Genomic DNA, 18,907 nt, shown 5'->3' with positions numbered 1-18,907 from the left:
GAAGGTCCCTCTGAGGCTGAGTTCGTGGAAAATGAGACCACCAACTGATTATCATCTGCATAGGAAACAAGTGAAAGTCCAAATGGTAGCACAGTGGCACACTTGGGAGACAGTTCAGGGCAGTGTCACTTCTTAGCGGGGGCCTTGGTCTTGGCAGGTGTTCCAATGCGATATCTGGGCCTGAGGGCACGTTTGAGTGACTGGTGATGGACTACAGGGCTACGGGTGCTGGTCTCCTGTGTGTCCTTTGGCAGTGCCACTAGTCCAGTAGCTGCTGCTGATGTAGATGGCAGGACAGTGTCCTGGCAAGTGGTAGGAGCTTGCAGGTGGGTGGGGGTCGCAGTGGTGCTGCAGCACCCCTGCAATGGTAGCCATTGTGGCATTGAGTTGTTTCCATTGATCCATGGCCTCTTGGTGTTGTGCTATCTGCAGCCTTTGATTCTGCTCCAGGGTAGCCAGGATCTGGCCCATCCTGTCCTGGGTATAATTGTGTGCTCCCAGGACCTCAGAGATCACCTCCTGGGCTGCAGCATCCATACTTTCACAACCCCCAGGCCACTGATGCCCTCCCACTGGCCCTTGCCCCGTGTGCCTGTGTCCCCTGCACAGGTCTGGCAATCCCACTTGTACTTGGGCCATCATCGTCCTGCCTGTTGGTGGGTGGAGACTGTGGCCTCTGTATATGTGGTCTGCCAGTCTGTGGCCTAGAGACACTGGTGTGGGGTAATTTGGCTAGAGCTGATGGTTATGGCTGGGTGGTAGGGCTGTCAGTGGTATCCTGGGTGGGGCTGCTGGGGGGAGACAGTCCAGTGCTGTGTGACAGGCCAGGGTATTCCTCACTGTCCATACATCTCTCTCCAGTCTCCTGAGTGGGTCCTCTGTCTCCATTTAGGGCTCTGGCACTGCTGGGCCTTTCTGTCTGGGTGGCATGGGTGGTGGTGCCTGTGGGGGGATTCGACATGCATGTTACATGTACTAATTCGCAAAGGGATGCACATCTCAGCCCTATTTTGGTCTTTTATTCCCCTGTCAGGCCATGCAGGGTCCTTTTGTGGAATTATCCTTGCATTTTGCATGGGGGTGGAGGTTCATTGTGGGTGCAGTAGTGCCATTGTGAATCCTTGCAGGGGTAGGTGACTGTGCACAGGGGGAGGGATGTGGGTCTGTTAGTGCATTTGTGGGCATGCAGGGTGACTGGATGTGGATGTTGTGGCCTGTGTGGGATGTAGTCCTGTTGGTGTTGGAAGGGGTGGTACATGCATTACAGGTGTGGTGGATATGAAGTAATTATAGTTGGCTTACCCGAGTCCAGTCCTCCAGTGAGTCCAGTGAGGATCTCCGGGTGCAGGATAGCCAGTACCTTCTCCTCTGAGTCGGTATAGTCGGGGTGTAGGTGGGGGTCCTCCACCAGTCTTCTGTTCCGCAATGTTGTGCCTGGATGCCATAGACTTCACCTTCCAGTGCAGGTCGTTCCATCTCTTGAGGATATCATCCCTTGTGCGTGGATGGTTTCTCACTGCATTGACCTTGTTGACAATCGTCTGCCCTAACTCCATCTTCCGTGGCAATGGTTGTCTGCTGCACCTGTGCCCTGAAAAGTTGTGGCTCTACCTTCAGTATTTCGTCCACCATAGTCCTTATCTCCCTTTCTGTGAAGCGCAGGTGCTTAGGGGGTGTCATGGTGCCATGGCGTGTGTTATGGGTGTGGTGTTATGGGTGTATTGGTGAGGGTGCTGTTGTATATTTCTGTGTGTGACTTTTGTTATGTTGTGTTCAGTGTATGTGTGTAGTGTTGTCAGTCTCATTCTTGCAACTGACATTACAAAAGATTGTTGGGGTGTGTATGTGTGTGTTTTATAGTGTTGTGGATGTGTGTCAGGTGTGTGGGTTTCAAACTTGCTAATGTGTGCATTTCTTGTTGTTTGGTCCCATAGCTGGCCATGTCAGTCCGTACCGCCAATGGCTGTTCGACATCCACAATTTGAGAATCATTATTTGGTGGGTGGAGGATTTGTCTGCATGGCAGTGGCGGGTTGAAGTGTGCAGCCTTTCTGCCATCATGGGCTCTAGTGGTGGCTGGAGGTTGCTGGATTTTTGGAGGTTTTAGTTTTTGGAATCATTAAAAGGGGCGGTGTGCTGTTTACCGTCACTGGCGTTCTTCTGTTCACTGTCGCCGAGGCGGTCGGCGGTGATTGCCTCCATGGTCATTATGAGGGCCTAGATACTCTGCAGGCCACCCAGGATTGATGGCAGGCCCTGTGGGAAAGTGTCCCTGGGGTGAAAATCTGCCAGCGGGGGGGTCATGTAGTCCCCCTCCCCAAATAAAAGAAAAAAAATAATAAAAGGCTGGGCCCAAGGGATGGGGTCCCTGGGGCTGAAATCGGCCAGGGGAGGAGGACCGTTTGGTCCCACTTCCTCTGTAAAAAAAAGTAACTGGTGAGGTCGGGCCCCAGGGGATGGGATCCTGGGGGCTGAAATCAGTTGGGTGAGGGGGGACTGCGTGACCCCCTCTCCCCAAAATAAAAAAAATAATAACAATAAAGGGCCAAGCCCCGGGGGATGAGGTTGGATTAAGGTATAATAATGGAAATCACTTTACCTTAAAAAAACGTAGAAATTCCCAGAAATAAACATAGGTTAAGGGGACATCATGGTTAGGAAATAGAATTAAAAACAATTGAAATCCACTTTAAAACCAAAGGTTACATGGACATGTTAGTTGTGCTCACATTTTAAACTTACAAAACCATGGAAATATACCTGTTATAATTATTTCTAACTGTAACTCGTGCCCTGAGGTAACTATAACTTGCGCCCTCGGCATGTGAATTTCTATGGTTTTTCTGGATTGGGCGTGGCTCCCAAAAGCCCTCAATTCTAGGCTCTAGCATACAGCCTCCGCTCAATTCTCCCCTCAGCAACCAGCCACAACCTGATATTCACCTCTTAAAACATCCGAGGACTAACAGACTGTGATTCCACAATAGCAGTCACAAACAAAATCAAGATCTGTAACTTGGTGGCCTTACAGGAGACGTGGCCACTCCACTCCGCCCACTGGACAGATTTCATATCTTATGAGTCACCAGCAGTAGCCTCACAGGTCATGGGGCTTCCTTCTGGAGGAGTGGCAATCTTTGTAAAGAATGACTTGTCAGTAACTGGAGTCACACTTTGTAAAGGAAATTATATATTTCATCAGACTTTTTACCATAACAGCAGAAAATACAAAACCCCAACATCTCGCTTTCATAGTTGGATGCATATACCTGCACCCAGCGAAAGTAAGAAGAGACAGAACACTGGCCCCATTATACTAATTTTGAAAGACCTCTCATCCCCTTACCTGGATGACATGTGGGTAGTCATGGGTGATTTCAATGCAAACCTTACACCCACAAACACCAGACTTCCTGTTTATGTTACTGAATGATGAAATATGGGTCATACCCCAGATCACTAGGCAACCACAAAGACTTTTCCAACATTGAGTTGCCCTGGCCTGGGTGTTGGTGGGACACTTCCGGGACTTCTATAAGTTCAGTGTTATTCCTACTTTGGCCAGCGACAAAGCTATCCTAAGCTGTGAAGCTAGGGCTGTACGACCAACCAGGTAAATGATTAGTCACTGGGGCTGCCAGGAACAGCTTGAGTCTGTAAAGAAAATAAAGTGGTCTATGGTAAATCAAAAGAGGCAAGGAGAAACTGTGCACCTCTTTCTGGATACAGTCCAACAAATCACAAATGCAATTCTCACGGCAAGCAGCTGGGATTCTCTGATAGATAATTTAAGGAAAACCTTAAGTCGCCCAATGAGGAGTGACAAGGGCAAGCCAACCTCCTCCTCCTCCAACCAGGCAGCAAATGGTAAACACCAAATAATGGCCCTGAAACATAACCTAAATAACACCCTGCAGAAGTTGAGCAAAGAAAAGGGGAAAAATAAAGCCCTGGGATCCTGGATCATCTCTGCCTGCCTAAATTACAGAAAAGCCCTCTACACCCAAAGGAGGAATGAGGAAGCCAAGAAATGGGTGTACCATAGGAGGTGATAAAATCAAAGGACCAGAGAAAATTCTGGCTATGGGTTAATAAGTGTTCCAAACAGGTGCAACAGGTGACTGATACCACCATCACGCCAGATGAATGGGAGGCATGCATAGAACTCTTCTACGTGGAGCCAGTAGCCCCCAATATTTTGTCAGAGTCACCTACCAGCCATCTGGTGGACATTAACGAGTAGCACTCAGCATTAAATCTCTGCAGGCAGGAGGCGCACTGCACCCCAGCGGCATTCTGTCATGCTGCGGGCTCCTGTGGCATCCTCACCTCAGGCAGCGGTGAGGGCTGCGGTCCTTTTCTCAGATCGCAGGATTTTCTGCAGCCTTTTTTCTCAGCCATGGCATATATTACTGCCCACAGCGAGGTCGGAGGCCTGGGGTTGGGAGTCGAGCCTCGCCGCGTTCAAAAACAGCATGGGTGTTCGCCACGGGATATATGCGCCCCCGGCCCTTCACTTACCTGGTGCCCTGATCTAGGGCTCTTCCTTTCTTCCTTTTTTTATTTTTTCCATTTTCCTCTTGGGGCCACGTTCTCTCCTTCCGAGAATGCAATTCTCATTTGTTTCCCTGCATCCATCTGTTTCCCTTTCCAATATGGTGCCTTTTTCTGCTTTGTTTTATAGCTCCATTCCCAATCTAAGAAGGTGTTCTTGCTTCTTCCTGCATGTCACTTCCTGCCAAGTGGTCTATAAGGGGTCAGATTCTTGTTCTCTTTGCGTTGTAACACTTCCCTTGGTTCCAGCGTTTTTTTTCTGATTCCAGTTGTTGTTTCTGATTTTTCCAGCTTATCCTGTTAATCATTTCCTGGCGTTAGTGTTCTGATTTTTGACGTGTCCTTTTTCTGTTCCAGGGAGTTCCTGTCAAAGAGTTTTTTTCCACTAGGGGTTTTTCCTCTGCGACTCCTTCTGGAGGGAACGGACTGTTGTGGCGTACCACTGTCACCAGCACTGTGACTACCGGATGGGGTCACCTTTACCTCAGCCAGAGCAGGACCTACAATAACCGAGGTCATACTTCAGCTCCATCTGACCAGGGTGGTAAGCAATAGGTAGATCATGACATATTCTTGCTGTGGAATAAAAGTGGGTACCCTAGCCAATGGGCCACAGTGTTGGCCTCAGTATTACAGGAGTGTCAGCTTAGAGGTAGTGTCTTATCCAGGTGACTGGTTGACACCTGTTCGGTATAAGTCAATAAGGACGCTCAATGAAGGACCACACGCCAATTATAAATACAATTTAGTTTACTAGAACTGCAGGTAAATGTAGGCATTTAGCACATTAACAATAGTAGAATAAGAATAGCAATGAAAAGCATCTATTTATTTATATAATTAAGTACACTACAAAGAGCATCTATGCATATATATATAAGCAAAGAGTTCATTGACAGATATAAGTTTTGATTAACTGTATACCAAAATGCATCACACTACAATGTTCAGGAAGCAGAATATAAATGAGTTGAATACTTCAGATAAGCTTTGATTTACTGCACACCAAAATGCATGTTTCAATTACTGCGGCAGGCTCTCACTACGATGATCAGGAGGCAAAATATAAATGAAGTGAATACTTCAGATAAGCTTTGATTTGCTGCACACCAAAATGCATGTTTCAGTTACTGTAGCAGGTTCACACTACAAGGTTTAGAAAGCAAAATATAAACAAGCTGAATACTTCAGGTTATAAACACAGTGCAAGCATAAATAATCAGTCATAATAATAGAGCAGAGAAACAAAGGCCTTTCATCCCTGTGTGGAACTTAACTTAATCCACGAAATGCTGGGAAGCCCTCTACCGCCTGCTTGGACCTCTCTCTCCCTCAAGCATCACAGTCAGCAAAACAGGGAGGCAGCGCTGGGCCATGGCAGCTTTCACAACTCCATCTGCGAGCTTCAGATCCCTCACCCACACTTCAGTGCTTAATTAACTTGAAGCTTGGATTCATTCTCTTTCTGGCATTTTCTAGCTATGTTATCAGTACTTGGCTGCTTTGCCCTACTCCAGCCTTTGTTTTCATTCCATCTTCTCCCTGTACTCTCGTTCTCAAGGTTGAGACGGAGTCTTCTACACAAACAAGCTTGAAAATAATATCATGAACTTTTCCACATTGTTTGGGAGGGGTTTCAACAGGCATCACACTCATCTACACTGCTTAAGCTAATTAACCCTTCGCGTCACAATATCTTCCGCACCTTTCCCTATACTGTTCAGGTAGCATTCTAGAGACATGTAGGGGGGGGGCATTCCTTGTCCCAATCCACAAAAAAGGCTCCCAGGCATGCCTGGCCAACTACCGATTGATTGCACTATTAGACGTGGAAGAAAAAAAGTGCTCTGCCAGTATACTGGACTGAGAGCTGCTGGTGTGGGCAGAAGCAAGGAAGTTAATACCTCTGTCCAGTGGCATAACAAAGCCCCTCACAGCCCTGTAGTGCAGGGGGGCCCAGGGTCCAGGGGCCCCTCAGCACAGTGCACTGTGCTTGGGTGTCAGGCCCCTAGTAGGTCCAGGGGGCCCTCTCAAAGTACTTTGCAGGGAGACCCTCTGAAACTTTGCTACGCCACTACCTCCATCCCAAACAATATTTCAAATGGGCTGCCAGTTAGAAGATAACTTAATCTGTGCCATTCATTTGATCAAAGATTCAATGTCAGTCAAGGGAAGAGACCTTTACTCAGGATTCATTGACTTTCAGACTCCATTTGATAGCTTATCCCGGGGAAAACTCTGGGCAAAACTCAGCAATTGGGGCATCCCACACAACCTGCTAAAAGCAATTATTACCCTCTATTTAGACACCTGGGTGAAAATAAGGGTTAGCACTGGCTGGGAACAACAAGACAAATCAGGACAAACAAGGGCCTGAAGCAAACCTACATACTGGCACCACTTCTTTTCAACCTCCCAGACCACCTGGCATCAACAAGAGCATTTCCTCCCAAATTGGCTGGTCTTGAAATTCAATCATTGCGATAGATGGATGATTCAGTTCTGCTTGACAAGACTCCGAATGGCCTCCAGAGACTTTTTACAACACTGGAAGCCTAATCCAAGGCTAACTGCCTGACAGTGAACATCACTAAAACAAAGGTGTTGATAATTTCACGGAAACATAAAAAGAGGGCATCGTTTTTTGAGGGAAAGGCCATTGAGGTGGTGACCTCCTACAAATGTTTGGGCATTTGGCTGGACCACAGATGCCATGTGGCAGCTCAAATCACTGCTCAACAAGGAACTGTCAGCTCCTTAAAAGCGGGATTCTGTAAAGTAAGGAAATCAGTGAGCACCCCAGACTTATCTTCACTCTTGAGGGTAATAAAAAGCAAATTCCTCCCCACAGGTGCCTACGCGGCCATGACTTTTAGAAACAAAATAGACAACTGGTTAGATGGAGCACAGTCATTATGCTATCTAAGAGTCTACAGGCTACCAAAGTGCACTTCTCATGCTCAAACCGGGTTAGAGTTCGGTCTCACGTAAGAATAGTGGTTGTTAAAAGCTACATTTTTGGCCTACAGCTTGAAAGCCAAACATGCGAGAGAGGGCACTCTTAAAAGCTTAATTTGGAAACTATTAAAGAAACCAGAAACACAATGGCATAGGTTTCTTATCCAGGCTCTGGAGGACTTAGAGGCACGTACAGTCTGGTTGAGTAGACTACCAGCACTAGTGGCCTGCAAAAGATTGATGAAGCAGGCCAGGCAAATCTCTGCTTGCAGTGAATAAACTGGGCCATGGATGCTGTACGATCCAGGGTCTCGGCCACTCTATCTATCTCTCCCCATCAACCCAAGAATAAAACAGCAAATAATGGGCTGCTGCTTTGGCCTAGTCCTCTTGAAGGGCTACTGGTACGAGTGGAGGAATGTGGAGGAAGTGGAGAAGTGATGCCACCTCTGTGCCAAGAGTAAAGAGTCTCTGACCCGCATTCTATGCATTTGCAAAGAAAGTTTTGGCTTTAGCTCCTCTGGTGCACCCTTCATATCTGGACCTGTCAAGGAGCCTTAGAGACCTGCCTGAGGGGGGAATCAGCGCAAGTGGCAGCCCGCTTTGCAAAGTTCATAGAAACGGCGACAGCACTGCTGTCCTCCTGGTAACCATTGAGAGAGTCGGTGCGCAACCAGTAAAATTGTAATGCGAGTTTAAAACTAAAAAAGAAATATCTCCTGAATGTTTTTATTATGTTGTTTTATTAAGTCTGTATTTTTTTATTCATCGGGGTCTTTAACATAATTTTAAGTATTTCATTTGTTATGATTTTAAACAATTGTGCAAACAAATGCATAAATAAATAAATGTGGTTTTGTACATTTAAAATGTGAGCCCAACTATTACGTCCCTGTAACCTTTGGTTTTCTGAGTAAAAAAATAATAATATATAAATGCATATGCTCTCCGTGTAAATTGTATTGGTGATTGGTTTATCCCTGATTGGCATTTTGATTTACTGGTAAGTCCCCAGTAAACTGCACTAGAAGTACCTAGGGCCTGTAAATCAAATGCTACTAATGGGCCTGCAGCACTGATTGTGCCACCCACCCACATGAGTAGCCCTGTTAACATGGTTCAGACCTGCCACTGCAATTTCTGTGTGTGCAGTTTTAAACTGCCAATTTGACTTGGCAAGTGTACCCACTTGCCAGGCCTATACCTTCCCTTTTTATACATGTTCGGCACCCCTAAGGTAGGCCCTAGGTAGCCCCATGAGCAGGGTGCAGTGTATGTTAAAGGTGGGACATGTTCTGATGTGTTTTACATGTCCTAACAGTGAAATACTGCCAGATTAATTTTTCACTGTTGCAAGGCCTACCTCCCTCATAGGTTAACATGGGGGCTGCCTTTAAATATCCTTAAAGTGCAGTTTCCCTTTGAGAGTAGATGGAAATATGGAGTTTTGGGTCTCTGAGCTCACAATTTAAAAATACATTTTTTAGTGAAGGTGGTTTTTAGATTGTTAGTTTGAAAATGCCACTTTTAGAAAGTGGCATTTTCTTGCTTAAGCCATTCTGTGACTCTGCCTGCTTGTGTATTCCCTGTCTGGGTCAGACTGACAGTTGGACTGTTTGTGAATTCCCTCTAGACAGTGACACAAAGGGAGCTGGAGTGTAGCCTGCATATTCTGATGAGCCATCTGAGCTAGAGTGGAGGGAGGAGTGGTCACTGATACCTGAATGGGCTGTGCCTGCTCTCACACAATGCAGTCTCCAACCCCTGGTATGTGTCTGGGGCCAGGCCTGGGCCAAACAGGATCTTTTGAACAACAGAGACTTTCCTTTGAAGTTTGCCTACTTCAAAGGCAGAAAGGGGTATGAGTAGTGGACCCAAAAGCCCAGACTTTTAGATTACTTCTGGAATCAAGAGGAATCTATGCCAAGGAGAAGAGCTGGAGGAGGAGTACTGCCCCTTTGCCTGTGACTGTTCTTTGCTGGGTAGGCCTGCAGTTGCTACTTCTACCTGAAAGAGGACAAGGACTGGACTTTGCTGTGCATTCCTGCTTGTGAGGATTCTCAAAGTGATTGAAATGAGCTTGCCTCATGTTTTGAAATCTCAGGGCCATCAAAGACTTCCTCTGCCAGCACCGGGACTCTCTGCTGAGACTCCTGCCCTGCCAAGTGGTGCCCCATCCAGTCCCTGGGCACTAGAAAGGTGAAGGTGGCAGAACAAGGACTGAAATCCATGACAGGAGAGGGAGAAAAAACAACACATCACCTTCCCGACCGGAGAAGAAACGACACATGGCCTCATCTGCGAGTAAGGAATCAACACATTGCTGACTTTTTTGATGCACGCTCGCCTGTGCGGCTTTCATTTTGACGCAAACCAGGTACTTAGCGTAAAATCAACATTTCCATTGTTTCTTATGGAGTAAGACTCCTAGGCCCATATTTATAGTTCTTTAATGGTACATTTGCGTCATTTTTTGACGCAAAAGTGGCGGAAATGTACAAAATACAATTGCATTTTGTAAGTTTGCTCCGCTTTTGCATCAAAAAGCGTTACAAATGCGGCGCTAAAAAAGTATAAATATGGGCCTTATTCTTTTCAAAATTCACATCTTGATTTGTGAATGTTGGATTTTTGTCATTTTGGTTTTATTTGATTTAGATAAATATTCCCTATTTTTCTAAACTGATGTGGTGTGCATATTTTAGTGTTTTCACTGTAATACTGTGTGTTTTGGTACAAATACTTTACATATTGCCTTTGAGATAAGCCCGACTGCTTGTGACAAGCTACCAAGGGGGTGAGCAGGGGTTATCTTGAGTGTATACCTTCATTGCCCTGACTATATGAGGGTCCCTCCTTCTTGGACAGAGTGCAAACTGACTGATAACCAGAGACCCCAATTTGTACCATATATATATATATATTGCATTAAATTTCCCTAATTACAGCATCTTACAGAGTGTTTTTTTCTTTCTGGCAGTGCCAGTTCTTTGGCAGGGGTCGCTGATTTAGTCTGAGATAAACCTTTCCCTCTTAATTTTCTTCAGAGAAAAATGTGAACTGCACTCTAAGGTCTCCCCAATGACAATTTATTTTAGAATATTCGTTCTGGCAGATAACACAGCTTTACGTGGTTCAGTCTCTCCGAACTTGCTCACATGCATATTTGTACCAAGTCCTTCACCAATGTTTATATGCTGCATCTACTACTTAAAGTGATACCACTATATATGTATGTAAGTATATATATATATATATATAGTACTACTTACGTCCGCCCCAATGTGTTACACTACAAAGGAAAAAAGAAACAAAAAATTAATTTAAGGTGCATTCATTAAAAACCTTTATCATAGATCATACTTTTCATATATGTTATTTGTTTTTACTCTCTTGTTCTGTTTTTAGTTGATGAATCTTTTTTCAAATGCATTATGGGTGATGTAGTGCAAACCTATGTGCCACATTACTCTATCAACACATGAATACAAAAGGTTCCTTCGATTCCAGGGAACTCCATATTCCTTGTCTTCAGGGGCTATTAATATACCACAACATATCATTGTGTGACTCTAATTGAAGGTGTTGCTGGCACTAATGCCATTGTTAGTCCCTGTGTTCCTTATCTAGTATACACTGCTAATTATGTCTTATTGAGGAGGTAAACCTTCACAGGGGTGACACCAATGTTGCACTTCCGACTACCTCATTTGAATTTACGTGCATCAGTGCAGAATCACCCATATACTGATGTTGTCTGATTCTAACATCTCTGTTCTACATGTATCACCTAAGTTTACACCGGTTATATTAGAAAAGGGAAAAAAAAAATAATAATAATTTAAATCCACATAATGCAACGGATCTTCTCAATGTGAAACCAAACTAACACTGCAGTATCGTTTCCCATATGTGTATTACCAAGAAGCCCATAGCAATTTGTACATTTTATTATGACTCCCTTAATTATACTGTAAATGTACATGTAAGTCTTCATCGGAGTTCATTCTCCAAGGCGTAAGGGCCTGTGTCTCTATTATGTTTCTTGACTCAGTTTGTCACAGTCGCTTCTCACAATCCCTACCCCGTTTCATTTTTGGGATTTCATCAATTGCATAAGATTTCGTGTTTTTCCAGTCACTTTCACTGTGTAGCTTCTATCCCAATTTACAATCGTCTGTAAGTGTTCTAGGATTACTTTTTGTGTTTCACAGACTATACTTCCTACATACTTAAGTCCGCAGGGGCACTCAACAATGTATATGGTGAACTTATTCCTGCATGTTAAATGTTGTTTAATCACTTTCATTTTTCCCATTCCTTTGGAACATTCCTGTTTGCTTCCCCAATCTAATAGGCTTTGCACTTGCAACATTTCCAGAATCCCGGCTGTGTGAGCTCACAAAAAAATGAAAGTGATTAAACAACATTCAACATGCAGAAGTAATTTCACCAGATAGATACAAGCAGCACCTCACCTAAAACCCAAACAGTAAAAGGTGATTTGTGGAAGCCTTTACGCATAGACTCAAGAGTGTGACACCTCAGGAAGTGTCGTGGTTAAACGGAGATTACTCCTTTCTCACATGAATAACATGTCTCAGTCAAACACAGGCAATGAAGTAGATGCAGTAAGGTTTCAATAAGTTTTATTTCAACAGAACTACAATCTACAAGAAGCTGCATGGGCTGCCATGAATAGGATAATGAATAATGCAAGAAACAGAATGGTAAAGATAAGAGTCATTAATACATAGACCTCCATCATCTTGCAATGACATGAAATGACATAAAGTATGAGATATGTCCTAATACCCTAATATAATGTACCTAATCACTAATGTGGCATGTTCAACCTCATCTACCAATGCCATGTCCATGGGAAGAGCCCCCAACCCTCGTTACCTTGGAATGAGGTCTCTAGCTCAGACTCCATTGGGACACGAAGATTGGGTCAGCGTCAACGCGACATGCAGCATCGATAGCAGCGATGGCATCTGGTCAGAATTCCTCAGACTATCTGTTTAAGTGAGGAGCATTTATACAGATCTGTTTGGACCCCTGACATATGTCTGTTCCCAAACAATAGATAACAAGACATGCTTGGGACAGTAATTTATGTAAACAATTCCCTCGAAGGCGTGAAGAGGGAAAGTATCTAATGTTAATACCTACAGTTTTTTTCTCTTGTTTGATATTGACGCCTAAGCGCAGTGGCACTGATAACGCAAAACTAAAACACAGGCCTAACTAAAAACAAGACAACCATCTTAAAAGATTTAATTAAATAAATGTGCTAAACAGAGCAAGCAAAGTAGGGTAAAAGTCACTAGGTGATGGGGGCACGAGTCTGCAAGCCAAAGGCTAAGCTAACTCCAGTTTCCCATTAAAACAAACTAGGATTCACTACACCCTCCCTATTGCCGTAACAAGAATGATGCCATAGGTTGATGCCACCGAAGGTGAATGAATCCAGTGCTAAAAAGTGCTCTGGATCAAAAGCTAAAAGCATAAAAACTAGCTAAAAATCACATTTAAAACATAAAAACCAAATGGATAAAAAACATACAAAGAGATATAGGCCCTCATTACAACCCTGGCGGTCGGTGATAAAGTGACGTTAATACCGCCAACAGGCTAGCGGTAATTACCGCCAAATTATGACCATGGCGGTGATATCTCCAATAGACAGCCAATGTACCACACCGACTTTCAGGGCAGAAACAACAGTCACCACGGCAATAGCCTCCTACAGCCAGGTGGAAGAAAAAGTACCACCCACCATATTTTAACACACAATTCCACCACCTTTTCCGGGGTGGTACCAACGCCATCAAAATCAAAAGCCTGGCGGAAAAACATCACAGAAGAGAATGGACTTACCATTGGAGACACAGGGAAGAACCACGCCACCATGGTACCCGAACTGCAAGTCTTTCCGATGATCTTCTATGTTATACTCCACCTGGAGCACCAACGCCGGCAAGGATGACGACGGTAAGTAGACGGTAGGAAAAAGAGAGTGAGACACACATGTACCACACACACCGGACATACACACGGCATAAACACAACCATATGCATTACAAAAATAATTTGACCACGAAAATCTGCAGACTAATGCAAGGGCAACAGGAATTGATGAAAATGATTGTAATCAGTCCAACAATAAAATCAATAATCCGATTTGGCCACGGAATAGATCTGTACACTTGTATACAAAAGGGACACTGCCCAGTTTATAGTTCAAAGGGCCCACTTGACCACAGGGCACAGTCCAAAAGCCCTACTCGAATCCTGCACCAGTCCGGATAGAACACTGCAGATGCATCAGTTGTCAAATTGGCAGGCACCTCAGAGGGAGGGGGGCACCTCAGCCGGATGCGGGAACAAGCCCACTGGTTCTAGAGGGGGCAACATGCCCTGTGCTTTGTCCTCGGGAGTGCAAGGCCACAGTCTCTCAAGTGGGTGAATAGTCCACTGGTTCTGGAGAGTGCAACATGACCATTGTTTTGTCCTGGGGAGTGCAAGGCCACAGTCTCTCAAGTGGGTGTCTTGCCCACTGGTTCTGGAGGGGGCAACGTGCACATTGCTCTTTGTCCTGGTGAGTACAAGGCCACAGTCTCTCAAGTGAGTGAATAGCCCACTGGTTCTGGAGGGGGCAACATGCTCATTGCTTTGTCCTGGGGAGAGCAAGGCCACAATCTCTCAAGTGGGTGTCTTGCCCACTGGTTCTAGAGGGGGCAACATGGCCATTGCTCTTTGTCCTGGGGAGTTCAAGGTCATAGTCTCTCAAGTGGGTGAATACTGGACTGGTTCTGGAGGGGGCAACATGCCCATTTCTTTGTCCTGGGGAGTGCAAGGCCACAGTCTCTCAAGTGGGTGTCTTGCCCACTGTTTCTGGAGGGGGAAACATGCCCATTGCTCTTTGTCCTGGGGAGTGCAAGGCAACAATCTCTCAAGTGTGAGTATAACCCACTGGTTCTTGAGGGGGCAACATGCCCATTGCTTTGTCCTGGGGAGTGCAAGGCCACAGTCTCTCAAGTGGGTGTCTTGCCCACTGGTTCTGGAGGGGGCAACATGCCCATTGCTTTGTCCCGGGGGGTGCAAGGCCACAGTCTCTCAAGTGGGTGTCATGAACATTGTTTCTGGAGGGGGCAACTTGCCCATTCCTCTTTGTCCTGGGGAGTGCAAAGCCACAGTCTCTAAAGTGGGTATCTCGCCCACTGGTTCTGGAGGGAGCAACATGCCCATTGCTGTTTGTCCTGGGGAGTGCAAGGCCACAGTCTCTAAAGTGGGTATCTTGACCACTGGTTCTGGAGGGGACAACATGCCCATTGCTTTGTCCTGGGGAGTGCAAGGCCACAGTCTCTCAAGTGGGTGTCTTGCCCACTGGTTCTGGAGGGGACAACATGCCCATTCCTTTGTACAGGGGGTGCAAGGCCACAGTCTCTCAAGTGGGTGTCTTAACCATTGTTTCTGGAGGGGGCAACATGCCCATTGCTCTTTGTCCTGGGAAGTGAAAGGCCACAGTTTCTAAATTGGGTATCTTGCCCACTGGTTCTGGTGGGAGCCGGCTGCACAGCAGCCCTTGGAGGCTGGACTATATGGCGTCCACCGGCGATGATTGCTGCACTGCGGTGGTGGTTGTGGGAGGCTCCTGCTCAGCCCTTGCACCCTCTGATGGCTGCACTGTGGTGGTGGTTGTGGAAGGCTCCTGCTCAGCCCCTGCACTCTCTGATGGCTGCACAACCACGACTGGCAATGGGGGCCATGTGACAGCTGCTGGTGGTGGCGGTGTTTGGCTGGCAGCTTCCGCTGGCGTAGATTGCCTACTCTCTTCCTGCTCATGGGTTGGGGATCCCTTACCTTCATGAAACTGGTGGATGGGCTGGTCGCTCCTCTTCCTGCTAGTGCAGGCTCCTTCTCATTCTTTGCAGCTGGTGCAGGCTCCTTCCCCATCTTTGAAGGTGGTGCAGGCTCCTTCCCCTTCTTTCCAGCTGGTGCAGGCTCCTTCCCCCTCTTTGCAGCTGGTGCTGGCTCCTTCTCCTTCAGTATTCTTGGCCTGGAATCCTTACCACCACAAGTAGGGGGTGCTACCACTGGGCCCGTGGACTGTTTAATGAGGTGCTGGGCTGGGTCCTTGCTACCCTGCCCATACGTTCAGGATGGAGGGAGGGGTCGGGAAGAGGTAAATCGTGGAAAGGAAAAACTTTTTAGGGATGTTGGGGTGGGAAGAGGGAGGAGTAAAGGGAGTGGAGGATGAGGGAGTGGTTGTTGGAGGTGTTTGTCTGCTGAATTTGGGTGCAAGTGTATGGGCTGTATGCTGTAGTGAGGTGGATGGCTGTTGGATGTATGAGTGTTTACATTTGTGTACTTTAGTAGGGAGGTAGACAGACATAGTGGGACAAGGGAAGGCGTGCATGGCTTTTGTGGAGGTGTCTGCCAGTGAGGTGTGTGTTCTGCTTGGTGTTGGGTTGTAGTGCATGTAGGTGTGAGTGTAGACGCAACTGGGTGGGAGATGGAGTAGGAGGAGGGGGAGACAGTGGAGATAGTGTCTGCAACTGAATGGTGTTTGTGTGAGTGCCTGTGGGATGAAGTGTTGTGATTGTGTTTGCCTGTGACACTCTTGAGTGTTGTGTGCGTGCTATTCTGCCTGTGTGCTTGGGGTGGGTTGGGGTTGAGGAGAATGGGACTGGGAAGTGGAAGTTGGAGGAGGGACGTTGAAATAGGGACAATGGCTGCCATCAGAGAGGAGGCCAGAGCCTGAATCGATCTCTCTTGGACTGCCAATCCGCAGTAAATGCCCTCCAGAAATGCATTTGATTGCTGCATCCGGGCTGCCAGCCCCTGGATGGCATTCACAATGGTTGCTTGCCCTACAGACATGGATCTCTGGAGGTCAATAGCCTCCTCCCTCAGGGCAGCAGGGCTCACTGGAGCAGTGTCAGGGCATGAGGTGCCTGGGGCGAAGGAGATGCCCACCCTACTGGGTGAGCGGGCATAGGCAACTTGCTGAGGGGCTACTGGGAGGGCAGTGCTGGTACGGGGGTTGTGGCTGTACCTGCAGCTGGGGTGGTCACAGAGGTGTCCGCCACCACCAGGGAGCTCCCATCGGAGGAGGTATCAGAGTATATGTTTTCCCCTCTAGTCTCTGCCATGGTGCTCCCCTCGCCCTCTGTCCCACTGTACCCACTGTTGGCACAGTTTACCCACACTGTATTTTGTAACTATACCCGTATGTTGACCTGAGGCGAAGCGAGGGTCTGGCTGGCTAATCTTGAATCCCACTGAGAAATTCAAAAAATGTGCCTGACATCCATTGGTGTCAATTGGCCAAATCAACCACCCACCGGGACTAGACAGTGAAGAGTTACAGGTACTAGCCTGAACCTTCGCATCTAGTTCTTCCTTGGTGACATTCAGGAAAAATTGCCAATCATCAAACTTTGCCGGTGTGGGGATACTGGGTATGTTAATTTCTTTTATTTTTTCTAACCTCATACAGGATATCTGTTGAATGGTGTCATTTAAAAAGATAATTTCCACATAAATCAGGCACGCTCTAAATAAAGCTTCCCTACCCTGTAGTTTCCAATCTTTTGTTCCCCATACACTCTTTAAATCTATGGTGTTCCTTCAGTTTTTGTAACCTTCAACTGCATGACGGGAAACAAAGGAATCTGAATAAATCAGTGTTGTATCAGTTTGCAAAAGTTTCCTCATTTTTGAACGAGGTCATTTTAAATATTATGACTCTGGATTTTTTGTGTCATGCCCAGAAAAATATGTAAATTTATCTGAATAACGTTTTGGGCTCCCCACTAGTGGTGCTGAACAGTGTTCCCACTGTGTGTGGTTAAGTACTGGTCTATGTCTAGTGGCACAGTGCAGGTAGTAATGTCCCCAGTTATTGTAACAGAATATTTCCACATAATTCTGTGTACTTGTATATACATCATCTCTTCCAAATACTGACTAGTCCTTCATTTCAGTTAACATAGAATAAACTGTCTGGACATCCCAATCATTAGATACAACACCAGGTGTAATCACATCGGTCACAGAAATTTTGAATACATATGGAATTTGAATGACCTCAGTAGGCCCGTGTATATCAAATGAAATGTTGTCCACCCAGTCCGAATTGGTGCAGCTGAAATGTTCACAAGGGACAAGTATCTTCGGACCTTATGTGAAGAATGATGTGGAATTAAGACTTTATCCACAAGCTCAACTGAGGAGTGTTCAGGAAGGTAATGACCATTTATAAGTAAAAAGAAAACCGTCACAAAACCAATCCATAAAAACAATGCAAAAAATGTCAAGCAGAACCATAAATAGTTCCATGGGTATAATAAATAGTTATGTTTCACCCATAAATACAGCTTACATGTCTTTGAAAGATTTTCAATCACAGGAGTGGATGAGTCTGAAGAAAAGTCATCAATGTCGATGAAGTAACCAGAGCCAGTCTCTGCAAATGCAGTATCAGGTGCACTACCGGTAGATGGACCCACTTCACATGGATGCTCATAGTAGATGGTATTATCAGTCTGTGTAGTGTTGGTGTAGAAAACAACCAAATCTTGGACAGGTGTTACAGTTGGAGTGCTAACTGGAATCAGCAAGAGCTAATTTTCCGCCCTCCCCACGGTCAAGGAAAAATCGTTGGACATGCTTGTGTAGTCAGAAATAGCGTTGTTATTTCTACTTTGAAGAGGTATATCCTGTTGGGTAGTGAGAGGGGACCGGGCACTATCAAAGGGACCTCTGAGTCTACTGTGCAAGATCTACCACAGGGTGTAGTTTGACGTTGTCAATGGAAATTAATCTGTTTCCTTTGGAACCAGGCAGCTGTGGTAGGATGACAGTTCTGGTACCTTGAACTCCCAGGACAGGGACCAGTGCTCTGTAGGATGGACCGAATTCCTTATTCACAGCGAACTTCTCACGAACCAGATCCCCAACTTTAGGAATCCAGCCAATGGAAGTTGTTGGTAAATCCCTTATTCCTAAAGTGGCAGCACTGTCAGATGACTTATCATCACAAGAATACTAAAGCTTCATTTATGTCATAAGTTGTGTCTGCTGCCACCAAACTATGGCTATCAAGATCTAGGTCATACATAGGTATCCCAAAGAGAACCTCATAGGGAGTGCGTCCCCTCAAGGCCCGTGTTGGCAGATTATTCAGTGCTCTCTGGACCCTACATAGGTGATGGAGCCAACCACGTCCAGAACCTAATACTCTAGCTGTTAAGGACTCCTTTAGATCATGATTCCGCCTCTCCACGACCAGATTTCCCTTGAAGTGGTATGGTGAGGAATTAATGGAGTTCAACATCCATCGTCTCCATGGTGTCCCTGAATGCCTTAAAAGCAGATGCAGGGC

Source organism: Pleurodeles waltl, chromosome 2_2 (assembly GCF_031143425.1).
Source record: "Pleurodeles waltl isolate 20211129_DDA chromosome 2_2, aPleWal1.hap1.20221129, whole genome shotgun sequence".
Taxonomy (NCBI): domain Eukaryota; kingdom Metazoa; phylum Chordata; class Amphibia; order Caudata; family Salamandridae; genus Pleurodeles; species Pleurodeles waltl.
This window is presented reverse-complemented; position numbering follows the sequence as displayed.